A 13,948-nucleotide genomic window follows, 5' to 3' on the forward strand; every position below is an offset into this window, starting at 1 on the left:
TAGGAAAAAAAGGATTAGTGCAGGTTCTGTTTGAGACGCTGGTATGAGTTGCATGACTTATGAGTCTCAGGGAGATGCAGGTTTCAGACTCTTAAAAATGCCTGAAAAATGATTGTATAAAGATGTCAAACTTGGTTGAGTGAAATAATTGAACGTTTGGGAGGTTGTAGGCAATGTTTGAGATAAGTTACGAATGATGAGAGTCATATGTAGTGTTATAATCTATTATAACAGTTTTGATAAGTATGTTATATTCCATGTAGATTTCAAGTGTTGGTTTGGTTTCAAATTGTGATTGCATGCATGTTGATACTTGAATAATGCATATGAGTGGTGATGATCCAAATTGGAGTTTGTGAAGTATATGAATGCGTATTTTGGTTTCTGGATGCATGAGAATTGGATGTTTGGATGCTAGGAACTATCTTAGAGTGCCTAAAATCAGTAGTGTCGCATTACTAGTGTAGCATTTATCGGTGCAGAGTGAACCGATAGGCGATAACAAGACAGGGAGCCTTGTGTCGTGGTGACAGGCAGTGTTATGGAACCGCTAGGTGGTTTGCACTACCATTTCGCCTGGCAGCACTTAGATTGTGTCAAGCGATAGTGCAATGGCAGGGTGAGTTTGTGATGTGTTTTGCATGGCTTGTCGTGTTGGTCCTGGTCTGAGATATGTTTGACCGTATCATGAGCAGGTAAGCTCGTGATTGGTGATGGAAAGCATGATTAATATGAGCGTGGTTCATATTAATGATACTCTCGTGTAAGGATACGAACGGGGAGGTTCATATGTTTCATGCTCACACTTGAGAGTTACTATGAGCGGGGAGGTTCGTGGCTAAATGGATCACGTGTGTTATACTACGGGTAGGGAGGTCCGTAGATTTGGACTATGAGCGGGGAGGTTCGTAGAGTTGGATAACGAGTGGGCAGGTTTGTGGAAGCATTGGAATCCCTAGGCCTAGGTTGAGTGTGTACTGATCTTGTATAGGTCAAGTTTATGAGATTGAATGTTTTACATGACTTGGGATTATGACTTTGAGTGTGAGACTTATTGAGGCATTCCTTGAGTTGTAGCATAGAATGGAGGGTAAACAAGTGGCGATCCCGGGTTGTGGCCTGATGATATTGGTAATCGGTGTGATTATGCGAGTTGTGGCTCGTATGGATAATCTCCACTTGATTAAGTAATCACGGGTTGTGGCTAGTGATGTTGCTAATCTTTTGTCGAGCGTACGAATTATGGTTCGTATTGGTAACTCCATCTAGCGCTACAGATGGTGGTTCATAATAGGATAGTCTCGCACGTGTATCTAAAAGTTATGGCTTGTATAGGTGGAACGACGAGTTGTGGCTCGTGTTAGCAAGCGTTATCTCAAGGTCATTGTCAAAGTGTGCAAAAGCTGGATGAACTTGGTAGAAAACCATGACTTTTAGTGCATAATGACAAGTTATCATAAGAGGGTTTGGGATAAATTATTATGCATTGGGTGTGGGCTTTATATTTTTTATGCATGTTTAACTATATCAAGCTCACCCTTTCTATGTGTGTTTGGCGATGATCGTGTAACTCGTTACACAGGAGCAAAGCATCTTATTGGGTTTGCTGGATATTTTTATGGAGGAGACTTCCCTACTTGACCCCACTTTTGTTTCACCATGATTCAGGGAGTTTTCTTTCTCGTTCCTTACTTTTATTGCATTGGTCAAGGCCCATCTATTGATGTTTGATTTTCTAATTTTGTGTTTGAGTCAAATTGAGACGATGTGTAGTTTAAGTGTGGGGGGGTCTATTGTTTGTTTCCTTTTTATTAATTTGTGTTAAGTTTTTATCTTTTGGAGGATGAGTTTTTGGTTGTTATGTGGACTAATATCCTTGCTTTCTCTTTGCATGTCAAGTTGCTTTTGAGTTGTTTTACCCTATGAGAGGATTTGAGCCACTCTTTGTTCTTTTTTTGTGTGATATATGCCTCTTGAATGTTTTCCCAGTGGCCTTGGCTTGACTCTCTCTAATGCCTTTCTGATTCACATACATGTTTGGATGAGCCTAAAGCCAGATGAGCCTACCTTGATTGTTTTTGTTGATAGCCCTTTTTGAGCCTGCATACCCTTCCATTGTTTTATAGCTCATTACAATCCCTTAGCCTGAAAAAAACCATGATTCATCCTACCATAGAATATTTTGGAGCTTTGGAATTGTTTTGAGAATGGGTGCTCTTTTAAGTGTGGTTGCGCACAATAAGTGTGGTTATGCGCACACCTGTTTTTTCATGGATTGCTCATTTGTACATTTTATGTCAAACTTGAAAATCGTTGTTTCTCTACTCAAAAATGAAAAGAAATGAGAAAAGAAAAGAAAAAAAAATAAAAAGAAATGAAAAGAAAAAGAAAAGAAAGAAAAGAGGTTTGAGTTTGAGCATTATGTGAGAATTGAATCTGGAAGTATTGGAGTTTGGAATTGCTTTCATGCTTGATTTAACGTATTTACCCATTACTCCTCTATTTCCATTGGTTCTTTTAGCCACTTATCCATATGTTCTACACCTTGTCCTCAGCCCAATTACAACCTTGAAAAGTCCTTCTGATCTTGATTTGCATGTGTTTTGATTTGGTTGTTGGTTCTAGAGGCTTGCTAAGTCTGTTTGATGTTTGTTTTTTAGGAGTGCTTTGAGAGTAAACAGTGGCCTAGAGATTTGAGTTATACAGTGCATATTATGTGAGGTTATGTTGCTTTCAAATCTCTCTTTGAGCTAAAGTGAGTACTTGACATGTTTTGAATTGCTTGGATGATGTTCATTGATTTCTTGCAGCTTTGGCTCCTTTTGTGTTGGGTGTGTTTCCATTTTTTACATTTCGTGTTTCTTTGTGTCATGTCTCTTCATCTCTCTCTCTCTCTCTCTCTATATATCTTTCTCTCTTTGTTTTGTCTGTGTTGTCCTTGCTTTGCTTCGCTATGCCTTTCTGTTTTTGCCCAGGAATGCAAAAGGGTAAGTGTGGGTGATTTTGATGAGTCATTATTTTCCCTTATTCAATTGCCTTTTTCTGCCATTCTTGAGGGTTTTTTAATGCTTAATTATCTTTTGTTAGCGCATTTTCCTTAATTGGGCTTCATTGGGCCATTATTCCGAATTTTAAGTAATTTGGCATTAATTGGTCTAATTATTTATCTCATGGCATCACTCTCTTCTTCTTCCCCAATCTGTTTTTACGTTTTGGAGAGCACCCATTTTTAGGGTTCATGCATTTCCTTGATTCTTCCACATATTAGAGCTAATAGTATTGTTTTTCTGCACATTCTCTCTTCTAATTCGAGTTTTCTGTCTCGTTTTCATGCTTTAATGATGCATTTCAATTCGTTTTTTATTCTAGATTCGAGTTCCATGGCCAACTAATTTTGTATGCATTGATTCCTTACAAAGAATAATATGAAACCTTGAGATTATGTTTTGTCCGGTTGGGTTTTTTTATTTCTTCATTTTGGATTTGCATTTTTGTTTTAATTAAACAACCCAATAAGTTTTTGCTTAAATTTTCAGAGTGGGAAATTCGTTTTCGGTGATTGTGTTCTTGCTTAATGAACTGTGAAAAATTCATGAATGTGTGCACTGCTTAATTGCATATTGAATTTGTGGTTAACCTTTGCTTAGTTATTTAACATTGAGTTTCACGAGGAGTAACGGAACCAATGTAGTTTGTAAATTGGGATGGGTGAAATTTCATTCGAAGCAAGTAACCAATGCCAATTTCACTACTGTTTGATCAAATTTGCAATTACGAATTATTTTTGTGTTGAATTTCTGAAATCTGCCAACCCCCCCCCCTTCTTTTGTTGAACTGCAATCAAGAACCTTTGAGTGAAAACAATGGTCATTGGGAGACGACTTTGGGTTAACTCCTGAGTACTGCATTTACATGTTTTATTTGATCGGGTACGACCTCGATCACCCTTATTAAAACCATTTATGTGCTCTTAAGCTATACATTTCTTCAAATCCTCAATCTTGGTCTCTATCCTCTGGTACTTCTCTTTCATCTCCTCATTGTCAATCTCCAAATCATTTATCTTCTATTTCATCTTTTGATCTAGACACCTCACCTTTCACGAACCAAGGCATTTTTTTCTCAACAACCAATTCCTCCTTTTCTTTTTCCCAAGCCGCCTTTTCCTCTTCATATTTGGTCTGCAATAGGGTTAGCTCCTTGGTGACCTGGTCCACCTTCACTCTCTGTCCCTCTTTTAGTTCCTTCTAAGACAACCTACCAACTTTCCAACTCAGTATTAAAGCCTTATTGTTAAACTCCACCATGGCTCTCACCATAGCATTCGGTTCCATGTTATCAAGAGAAGATAAGATAGCCTCATCTAGGCTTATCTCAATGTCTCAATGTATAGTTGTTTCCCGCAACTTCAATAGTTAGACCTTTGGCTTTTTTATCCTAGATGAAGAACCATAACCTAAAATTTTAGCCTTAACCCTCTTAATATCCTTTCCCACTCCTTTTTGGACCAACACCACTACCTTCCTTTTGGTCCCGTCTTGAAAACGGATCTCCACCAATGGCTCCTACAAGTTGGGCACATCTGGGTCCCCATCTTTCTTGGCCTTGTCCACCAACTCCTTCCTCAAACTCTTAAACAAGCTCAAGTTCTTTTTCTCTTGCGAGCCATATGTCGCAACCAAGATTGCAGTGGGATGGCGAAAAAAATTTAAAAAGGTACAAAGGAGTCGCCACCATAATTTATTATGGGAAACTATAGAAAAACCTTAAAAAGAATGGTCTTCGAAACCATATTTGGATTCGAGAGTCGATTACGTGTGGAGAAGGTATTAGCACCCCCACAACGCCCGTCTTAAGACGGTTCCCTCTTTAATTAAGTGTGCAAGATAGAATTTGATATTTAAAATATGTGTTGTTCCCCAAAAAATCAAACAAAATAAAAAAACACATACAAAAATAATAAAGATTAAAAATAAAATTATTTTTTTATTTTTTTGAGAAAAGGGGTTTCTCGAGTTTTTTTCTCTATGTCTTGCATTGGACATGTTTTGTGCTTATATAGACACCTTGGGATATCTTTAAAATCCTAGTATTTAATTATAATAAAATATATGAGGAAGGAATTAGTCCCGATGAAACATATTATAGAAATTAAATCGTTGCATAATATACAAGGTATTGATTATAATTATTAACAAAATAGTGCCTATAATTACTAGAATCATATATTTTCCGGTACATGAACATCCTAATCAAATCATAACATAATATTCATATATTTTATTCTAATTATTACCAGGAATATTTTCTTCTAACTATTAAAATCGTATCATTCTCTAAAAAGCATTATTATCAGGAATATTTGCTTCTAATTATTAAAATAATATATTCCCTAACTAACAAATCAATGAGACACATCACATCAGCCTAAATGCAAGATATTTATTCAAATTATTATAAAAAATATTGCTCCTAATATTATACTCTTCTCAAAAAATAGAAATTATAAAATGTCCTTTTCTGACATGTCATGTGAAGAGTGTAAATAGCAAACAATGGGGGTGAAAATATGTATAAAACATTTGAGCTCATGAGAAGGGTGTGATAATTAAAACAAATTAAATTCTCCCTTCTCTTTCTTTCTTTTTTTTTTCTTTTTTTTTCATGGTAGAATTAAAGTTAAAAACCTAACATATTTTTATTTTATTTTATTTTTTATTTTTTAACAAAATAAATGCATTTACTTGGACGAAATTGGGTGTTGACACCATATGACCTACAACAAATAGAAAATGCACACCAACCATCACTATTCATACTCTAAGGAAAATAAAAAAGCTAAATAAAGATACCTTCCAAATCAATAAGGGGTTGGCAGATAAATAAACTCTAACTAAGCCTTTAGTAGGCAGTTTATTACTAAACTTCTCTAGAATCTCTACTATCCTCCTATCCTCCATCGATAACTCATCCTTTTTAACACCCTTATAGCGCTATGGGTTATTGGTCTAGAAGAATGGGAATTTCATACTACCATTGTTATCATAAAATAATGAGCATCCTATCGACTTCACCACAACTTTGAAAAATAAAGAATGCATTGAGAATGCTTCAACGATTGAGAGAACGCATCAAGAATGCTTATCCTAGGCCGAATGACTAGGGATAGCCATGTAATTGGATCCTTAGGTTAGGTATCATAAAAATAAGGGAAATGTTAGGGTGCGGGTGAGTCGACGCAATGTTAAAAAGTTGCAATACCCCTATCGTGAAGCCATCGAAGAGTAGCCACAATGTAATTGAGAAAATTGGCACATCTACATATAAAAAATTCCTTCTCAGCTTGCTCCCGGTCGTGGCAGACACACTCCACAACACTAACCCGCTCAAGCGACATGATGTCTGGCGACATATCCTTTTCAAACACACGTATACATTATAACCACGACTCTAGCAGCAACAACCACCTAAATAGAGAAAGTAGCCAGTCACAACTAGTGACACCCACCCGTATCCAACCCTTCGTGGAAGATTGGTCTCCGCCAACTCCTCTGCAGGATCCTCCCTCACATCTAGAACAATCACAATCTCAGATCTCACATCCTTAGAGGTAGACCCATTCTACGACTCACCTATCGAATTACAAATTTTTCTACCCGTACCTAGTATACAATCACTATCAGATATACCTTACTAAGACGAAGATGATGACACTAGACAATATGTCGGACACAAAGAGCTTTGACAATAGCAGAATCACAACCTTTCTCTCCACTAGTATGAAAATAATAGCCAATGACCACATCTAACCCCAACACTCCTATTTATAGGGTTAAACTTATGACTTTCACACTTTCCTGCCCAAAATTATTAATCATTACACCTTGCACACTCATAAATGTCACATTAAATAAGATGCCTTCTTAGCTTCCCTTGACATGACCTCTGACCTTCTTGTCCCATCTTTGTTATAACCTTTGTGTCGCTTCAACTCCTTGAGGTTGGAGGACTACCATACCCTAGAAGTATAAACCAAAGAAAGGGAATTTTTCTTTGTAAAGCTGAAACATTTACAATGGCCTTTAGCATGACAGATCTTGTTAAAGATTGAGGGATTGATGTACCATAGTGGGCAGATTGGTCGTTATGTACCACAATGGCCGAGTTAGCCACTATATCATAGTATTCAAATTGTCCACCATCTTAGGAAACTTACCAACCCTAAAGGTCGCTAACTTACAAATAGTCGTTAAGCCTAAATGAATACCACACAAACCACAACTAAACACACAATGGTAAAACAATGAATCAACTAAACCTACATGACGGCCAAGTTGATTAACTACCATGGCCTTCTCAAATGCCTATCATAACTAATAATACTACATACTTTAACTTAGAATAAATTAGTTAAACCATTACGAAAAAGTGTTGGACTTGAAACTTGGGCCCAACCAAGTCCACATAAGCCCAATAAAAGGACTGGACCACTAAAGAGATAACCCATGGTCTAAACAAAGGAAAATAAGATTAGTCTTCTATAAATAAGAGTGGACCCCAGCAATTAAAGATAGGAATTTCATTAGTGCATAATATAGGATTTGACTTTGAGAGCTTTCATAGACTTGATCGTCGGAGACTTTTCTGCAGGTAAACCCCCATGTTTTGTCAAATATCGGATGACAAAGACATGCTAGATAACATCAAGGAGTATCCATCCAAGAAGCTTGAAGATTGTGGTAAGATAAGGTTTTGGTCCCATAATAATCTAACATTGTCCATGTAGGAACAAAATCAAATGCACACAAACTAAAACCAAAAGTTCAAACCTAAGGAACTTTAATGATACATGCATGTAATTTTTCATTATATTAAGTTTCTTCCAATAAAAAAGGGTATGTTAACTTCAATCATAAACTTTTAACTTCACCAACTTTCTCCAACCAATATCTCACTCTAACGAAATGAAAAGCATGTAAAAGAAAACATGTAACTTATTGTTTGTATTAGGAGTTCAAAATAGGACAATAATATTTTGATACCTAGTTTTTTTTACACCCATTTGATAGTATGATTCATTATTTTTTTACTTTGACTCTCTCTTTACAAATATAAAATTTTATCCTTTTTATGCTTATTTTATCTCTAAATGAATTGTCAAATGATTGTTATATGATGCCAAACAACCTTTTTTCTTTAAAATATGTTGAAAATCTCACATTGAAAAAAATGGATAGAATGAATCATGTATAAGTAAAAGGATTCATAAACCTATTGTTTTAAGCTTTTAAATTGAAAGTAATATTTTATTTTTTTATATGAAATTTTTCATGACTCATTGATGTCGACTTTAAAGACTAAGGCAAACTCATATGTCAAGAAGTGGACTTTAAGCTTAACTCAACCTTACAAAACACTTATGTACTTTGAAATCGCCTTAGTCGATATGTGGGATCTTCAACATGCCCCCTCACACCAAGACATATACTTCTCCCAATAGGGGTGAAACAATAAATCTAACAAAAAAAACTTTTGTTAGGATAGGCTCAAACTCATGGCTCTGATACTATCTTAAGAAGTGAGTTTTAACCCTAATTCAACCCTACAAAATCGTCTTGGAAGGTAAGGTTTGCACCCACTTATATACTATGAAATCACCTTATCTTTAGTAAATGCGAGATCTCCAATACTGCATGTCGAAATATTTCACTAGTGTACATGCTTCACATCATAAGTATTACATGGTTTCTGAAACGCATAAAATTTCACAAGTGAAGGTGGCCATGAATGGTGTACTAGTTCTTATAATGTTTTGTATCATTGTTATTGCATCATCTTTTATCTTCAACGATCATCGACACCAAAAGCTTCTGGTGGGTTACATAGGCTTGGGGTGTCAATAGCAATATTCTCATCCCCTTTGGTCGTAATGGTAAGTCTCATCAACCTCCCACATCTTTTCCTTGTAATAATTTTAGTTCATTTTAAACAAAAATTGGAAGCGCAAACCAGAACAGAGGAACAAAGAAATTCCATCATAAAGAATTCAAGCTAAAAACAATCAAATATAAGAAAAAAAACCTTAATACTCTAGTCTCCCACAATTTATTCTCTCCCACTTTTTTAATCATAATAATTTTAGATTTGGTTTTTTCCTTATTAAACATTTAACCCTTTTGTTGTCTTAAATTGATTTTTTTTCTTTTAATTTTTTCCTAAAAAATAATCTAGACTACTTATTTTTATTGATCAAAATGTGATCAAATAGGTTTTGATTCCCCACAAGAGAAGTCCTAAAACTTTAAATTTGAATAGATGAATAGATATAGTCTTCCTAACCCAGCTACTTTAAACTTTTTTGACGTGCCATTTGATATGTTCTAGCACAAATGTCAATCTAAGAACTTAAACATTAATTCAATTCCATTCGATGTGAAAACATTAAAAATATATATATCTATTTTTTACTCTAGACTTTACCCCATAAGCTAACAAGCCTTAAAACCTCTAATCCCTTGGATATTTGTACCAAAAGTTTGCATTAAATTCATATATTTATAATGAAAAATTGATTAAACTTTATGTTTGGAGGAAAAATCTATTAGTTATTCCATAACAATCAAGGTTCTAAATTATTTTCCAATAATGAAATATCAACAAATATGCAATCAGTAATCACACACAAACACACACACACACATGAAATTAATAAAAAAGCAAGACATTTGAAAAACTAATATGTTTATGGTAATTTTGTAGGGATTTTCATGAAATTAAGGAATATTATGCTGAGCTCCATAGTTGATGTTGAGCATCAAATGGAAGTTTAACAAAGATTCAAATATAGAAATGCAATTGCGTAGTGATATTGATGTTAAGCCTCAAAGAGGAAACCTTCACTACAAAGAAACTTCATGCACCAAAATTAGTAGCCAAACTTCAGAGAACAACATCTAAGGAAGGAAAGCTCCACTATTGACTATCAAACCAAAGGCTCTAGCTAGAAGAAAACCCACTTAAGGAGGAAACGTCAAAGGTTGACCACCACTATTGGTGTTGGAGCTGCACTTTAATTTCTATGAAAATATAGCCTTGCTATGTTATTTGTATGTTGATTTCTAGTGTAGTACTAAGACACTTTTAGACACCTTTTGTAATAAACTTTAGGAGAACCATGGGAGGAGGACAATAACTCCAAATGCTTGTACTTGAAGAGCAGTTAGACTATCTTTAGTTAGGATTGAATGTAAACTTCTTTAATTCTCTGCACTATCATTTATTCAATATATGTTACATGTTTGCTTTAAGTGTTGGTCATTTGATTTATTTTCATTGTTTAATGACTTGATCACTCATCTTACTTCATCAACTTAAATTGACTGGACATTTGTTTAAGTTTAGATCCAATCAAATATCCTACTATTAGATTCTAGACATAGATCTAACTGCTTAAGTTGAGTATAGAGTCTTGTTCTTAATGAAAGGACTCATTCAATGAGGGGATAAGGAATCACAATAAGTTTGATACCTTAGGTTCTAAATGGTAGGACTGGATTTTGAATTACTATAAAGGGAACTTTCGGGAACAGTAAAGTAATGAACGTAACTTATGAGCGAGTAAATAATATTGCAATAGAAGAAGATTAGCCAAGTTCAATCCCAATATTCTTAAACGCATCAATTAGATCAATGATTAAGCAATTTCTATTTTCAAATTTGTAACTCTTGCCACTATTAAATAGTAAATTCAAATAGTCATAAGTCATTGTTCTATTCAAACCATATCCTTGTGGATATGACCTTGTTGTGCTATAACTTAGTCGTATAACACAATGACTTAGGTTGTTTAGAGATATTGATAATCTAATGCTTTAAAATGGTGAGCATACGATTGTCCCTGCAATCAAGTTTTCGTACTCCTTAAGAGACTTCAAGATAACTCGAGGGGCCCTAACTTCGCCTCTTACACACACCTTAACGCAAACCGTGTCTGGATTTTTCAAGAAGTTTTCCACACTGACCTTTTCCCACCCAAGAGAAGTTTGTTGGCTCCTGCCAAAGCAGACCAAACCCAACATTGTCATTAAAACTGAAATTTCACCCATACGATAGTAGAATACCAAGCCCTCAAGGACAATGTACCAATGGTAGCAATGATTGACCTCGACCAGAGAGCCAACGAAAAACCTTAGATGGAGACTTAGGGAGGAAACTAAGTTATTGAGAACAAATATAAAGGCCATAACACACACATCGATAACGATTTGATGGTCAAGGAGACTATAAAAATTTATAAATGCTAGTACATAATCACAATCATTTTGCGTTGACCACAATGGACAAGATGGGTAAACATCAGACAATCATTTCACACAAGCCAGCGATATATTGCGATGCACACAAATAGAATTAAAGAACTAAAGGCTACACTTGGAAATGAGAAAGGCGACAAAAGAAGAGGTGCAGAAACTACTCAAGGTAGGGTTCATCAAGGAAGTATAATATACCACGTGGCTAGCTAACATCGTTTTGGTCAAAGCATTCCCAAAGGATGCTTACCATTTGTTGGTCATCGATCAGCTTATTAACGGGGTGGCGAGTCATCAAATACTCAACTTCCATGATGCATACTTAGGCTACAACTAAATTCCAATGTGTTTGGGTGACAAGGAAAAGATGGATTTCATCATAGAAGTGGCAAACTACTACTACGAGGTAATACTTTTTGAACTAAAGAATATTGGGGCCAACTACTAAAGGCTGATGGATAGCGTTTTCCGGGATCAGATTGGTCAGAACATGGAAGTGTATGTCGATAACATGATAGTCAAGTCTGACAATCCCAACTAACACCTTGGTGACTTGGAAGAAGTGATTAGCTAGGTGCGAAGGAAGAAAATTTTTGGGCTTCATGCTTGCTAGCTAAGGATAAAAGCAAACCTAGAAATATGTCAAACAATGATGATGATGATAATGATGAGCTTGAAGACCTTAACGAAAGTACAACATTTGGTAGGACGGCTGACAGCCTATTCAGATTCTTGCCTCGGATGGCTAACAATAGCAAACCTATTTTCAAAATGATAAAGAAAGTCGACAAGTTCGCGTGGGATGACAAAACCAAAACAACTTTTGCAAACATTAAGGAAGCCCTAGTATTTCCCTTAATACTACACAAACCATAACTCGACTAGTCGCTCTAGGTTTACTTCTCAATATCACTAGAATATATCAGTGAAGCTTTCTGATAAGTCCTTATTTAGTCATATCCTTCATAATTAAATGCAATTCATTTTGTCGTTATTTTGTCGTATCTTTCATAATTAATGCAATTCATTTTATTCTTGTTTTGCTTTAATTTTATTTTTTAGTTCATATTTGGATTTCATTATAAAAATATTAGTTTGTGTAAAAATGTGTTAATTGATAGTTTTAGATAGGTTTTTAGTGTAATAGTAAATGTTGACAACCTTGACCTTTGTTGCTTGTTTGATGCATATCGTTTTCCATAGTTGCCCAATTAAGTTGATTCTTTTTGGATTGCATCCTTGATTCAATTATCTTTAATTTGAATATAAGAACATAATTTTTTGAGTTTTGTGGAAGTTGTAGTTTTATTTTGAAAATCCTAGAAATTTTGTAGATGTGTTGTTGGTTGTTTCTAAATTAAAGGAAACTAAATTACTATACTTGCACAAGCCATTGGATGAATGAGAAATTTGAAGTAGTGAACGTGATTTGAACTAAGTTGAATACCTTTTGAACCATAAAAGGAGAGCTACACCTAAGGAGCTGACCAAGAGCAAGCTAGAGCAATCCATGAGCAACTAAAGTTATAAGTCACATGAGATCAAAGTTGTCACCATGTTGGAGCTAGACCAATGCCCTTGAACTTGATGTTGTTGGCATGTTAACTTGGAACAGTCAATAAAGAACTCCAAGAGGTAGAATCAGATGATCTGGCTTACTTGCATTAACTAATGCTAATTGAAGAAGAATAACTTGTTGAGTTGCTACTTATGTGTTAGCTTAGAGTAGGTTTTCTTCTTCTTTTTTTACTAGTTTAGACAATTTTAATACTTGTAATAGGTAGTTAATTCCGATAATTAGTGTAAGTTTTGAAATGGTTGAAATGCCCAGAAGAGGGGGGGTTGAATTGGCTAGTTAAAAAATTATGGTAACTTTTAAAGGCTTAAAACTATTTTCAATTGAATCAACCCAACCAACAAGTAAGGATGCAAACACTTCTAGACTAGGCACTTTTAATGGATCAAAAACATAGTTAATCGATTGATTTCATTAAACAGATGTAGTATTGATATAATCAATCAATTGAATCACAAAAACAGTCGACTAAAATGCTGGAAAAAATGCAGAAATGCAAATTCATGATTTAAAGCAAGATCAACGTGAAAGATCAGTCAAGGCAGGTTCCAATGAGTTATACAAACATGATCAATGCTACAGATAATGCCAAATCACTCAAGAATGTCAAAAAGATGGTTTAGATCACAATTCTTTAAACTTTAAATTGTAATGCAAGAGAGAATTGTTAAAGAAAAGAGCAATGCACAAGATTTTTATATTGGTTCACTCAAACCTAAGCTACATCTAGTTTGTCAAGGAAACTCGAGCCTGACTTTGCACTATTTCAAAAGATTACAAAGTTTATACCCTTACACTTTCAAAAGATGCAAAAACACACACAAAAGCTCTTGAATCACACAAGAATCAAACTAGCACAACGAGACACCTCTTACAGACCTGGAAAACCATTAGGCACAACCACAAAGCTTGAGAAAGATCAAACCTTAGTGATAGGATAACCCTGCCTACCACAACCACCTTCTCCAAGCTTCAAACACCAAACAAAATGCTCCAAGAATTGATCCAAGGTCAATCTTCAACAGCTGCAATCTCTATGATCACGAAAGAGAGAGAATTCCAC

The sequence above is a fragment of the Vigna unguiculata genome, chromosome 8 (genome assembly GCF_004118075.2).
Source record: "Vigna unguiculata cultivar IT97K-499-35 chromosome 8, ASM411807v1, whole genome shotgun sequence".
NCBI lineage: Eukaryota > Viridiplantae > Streptophyta > Magnoliopsida > Fabales > Fabaceae > Vigna > Vigna unguiculata.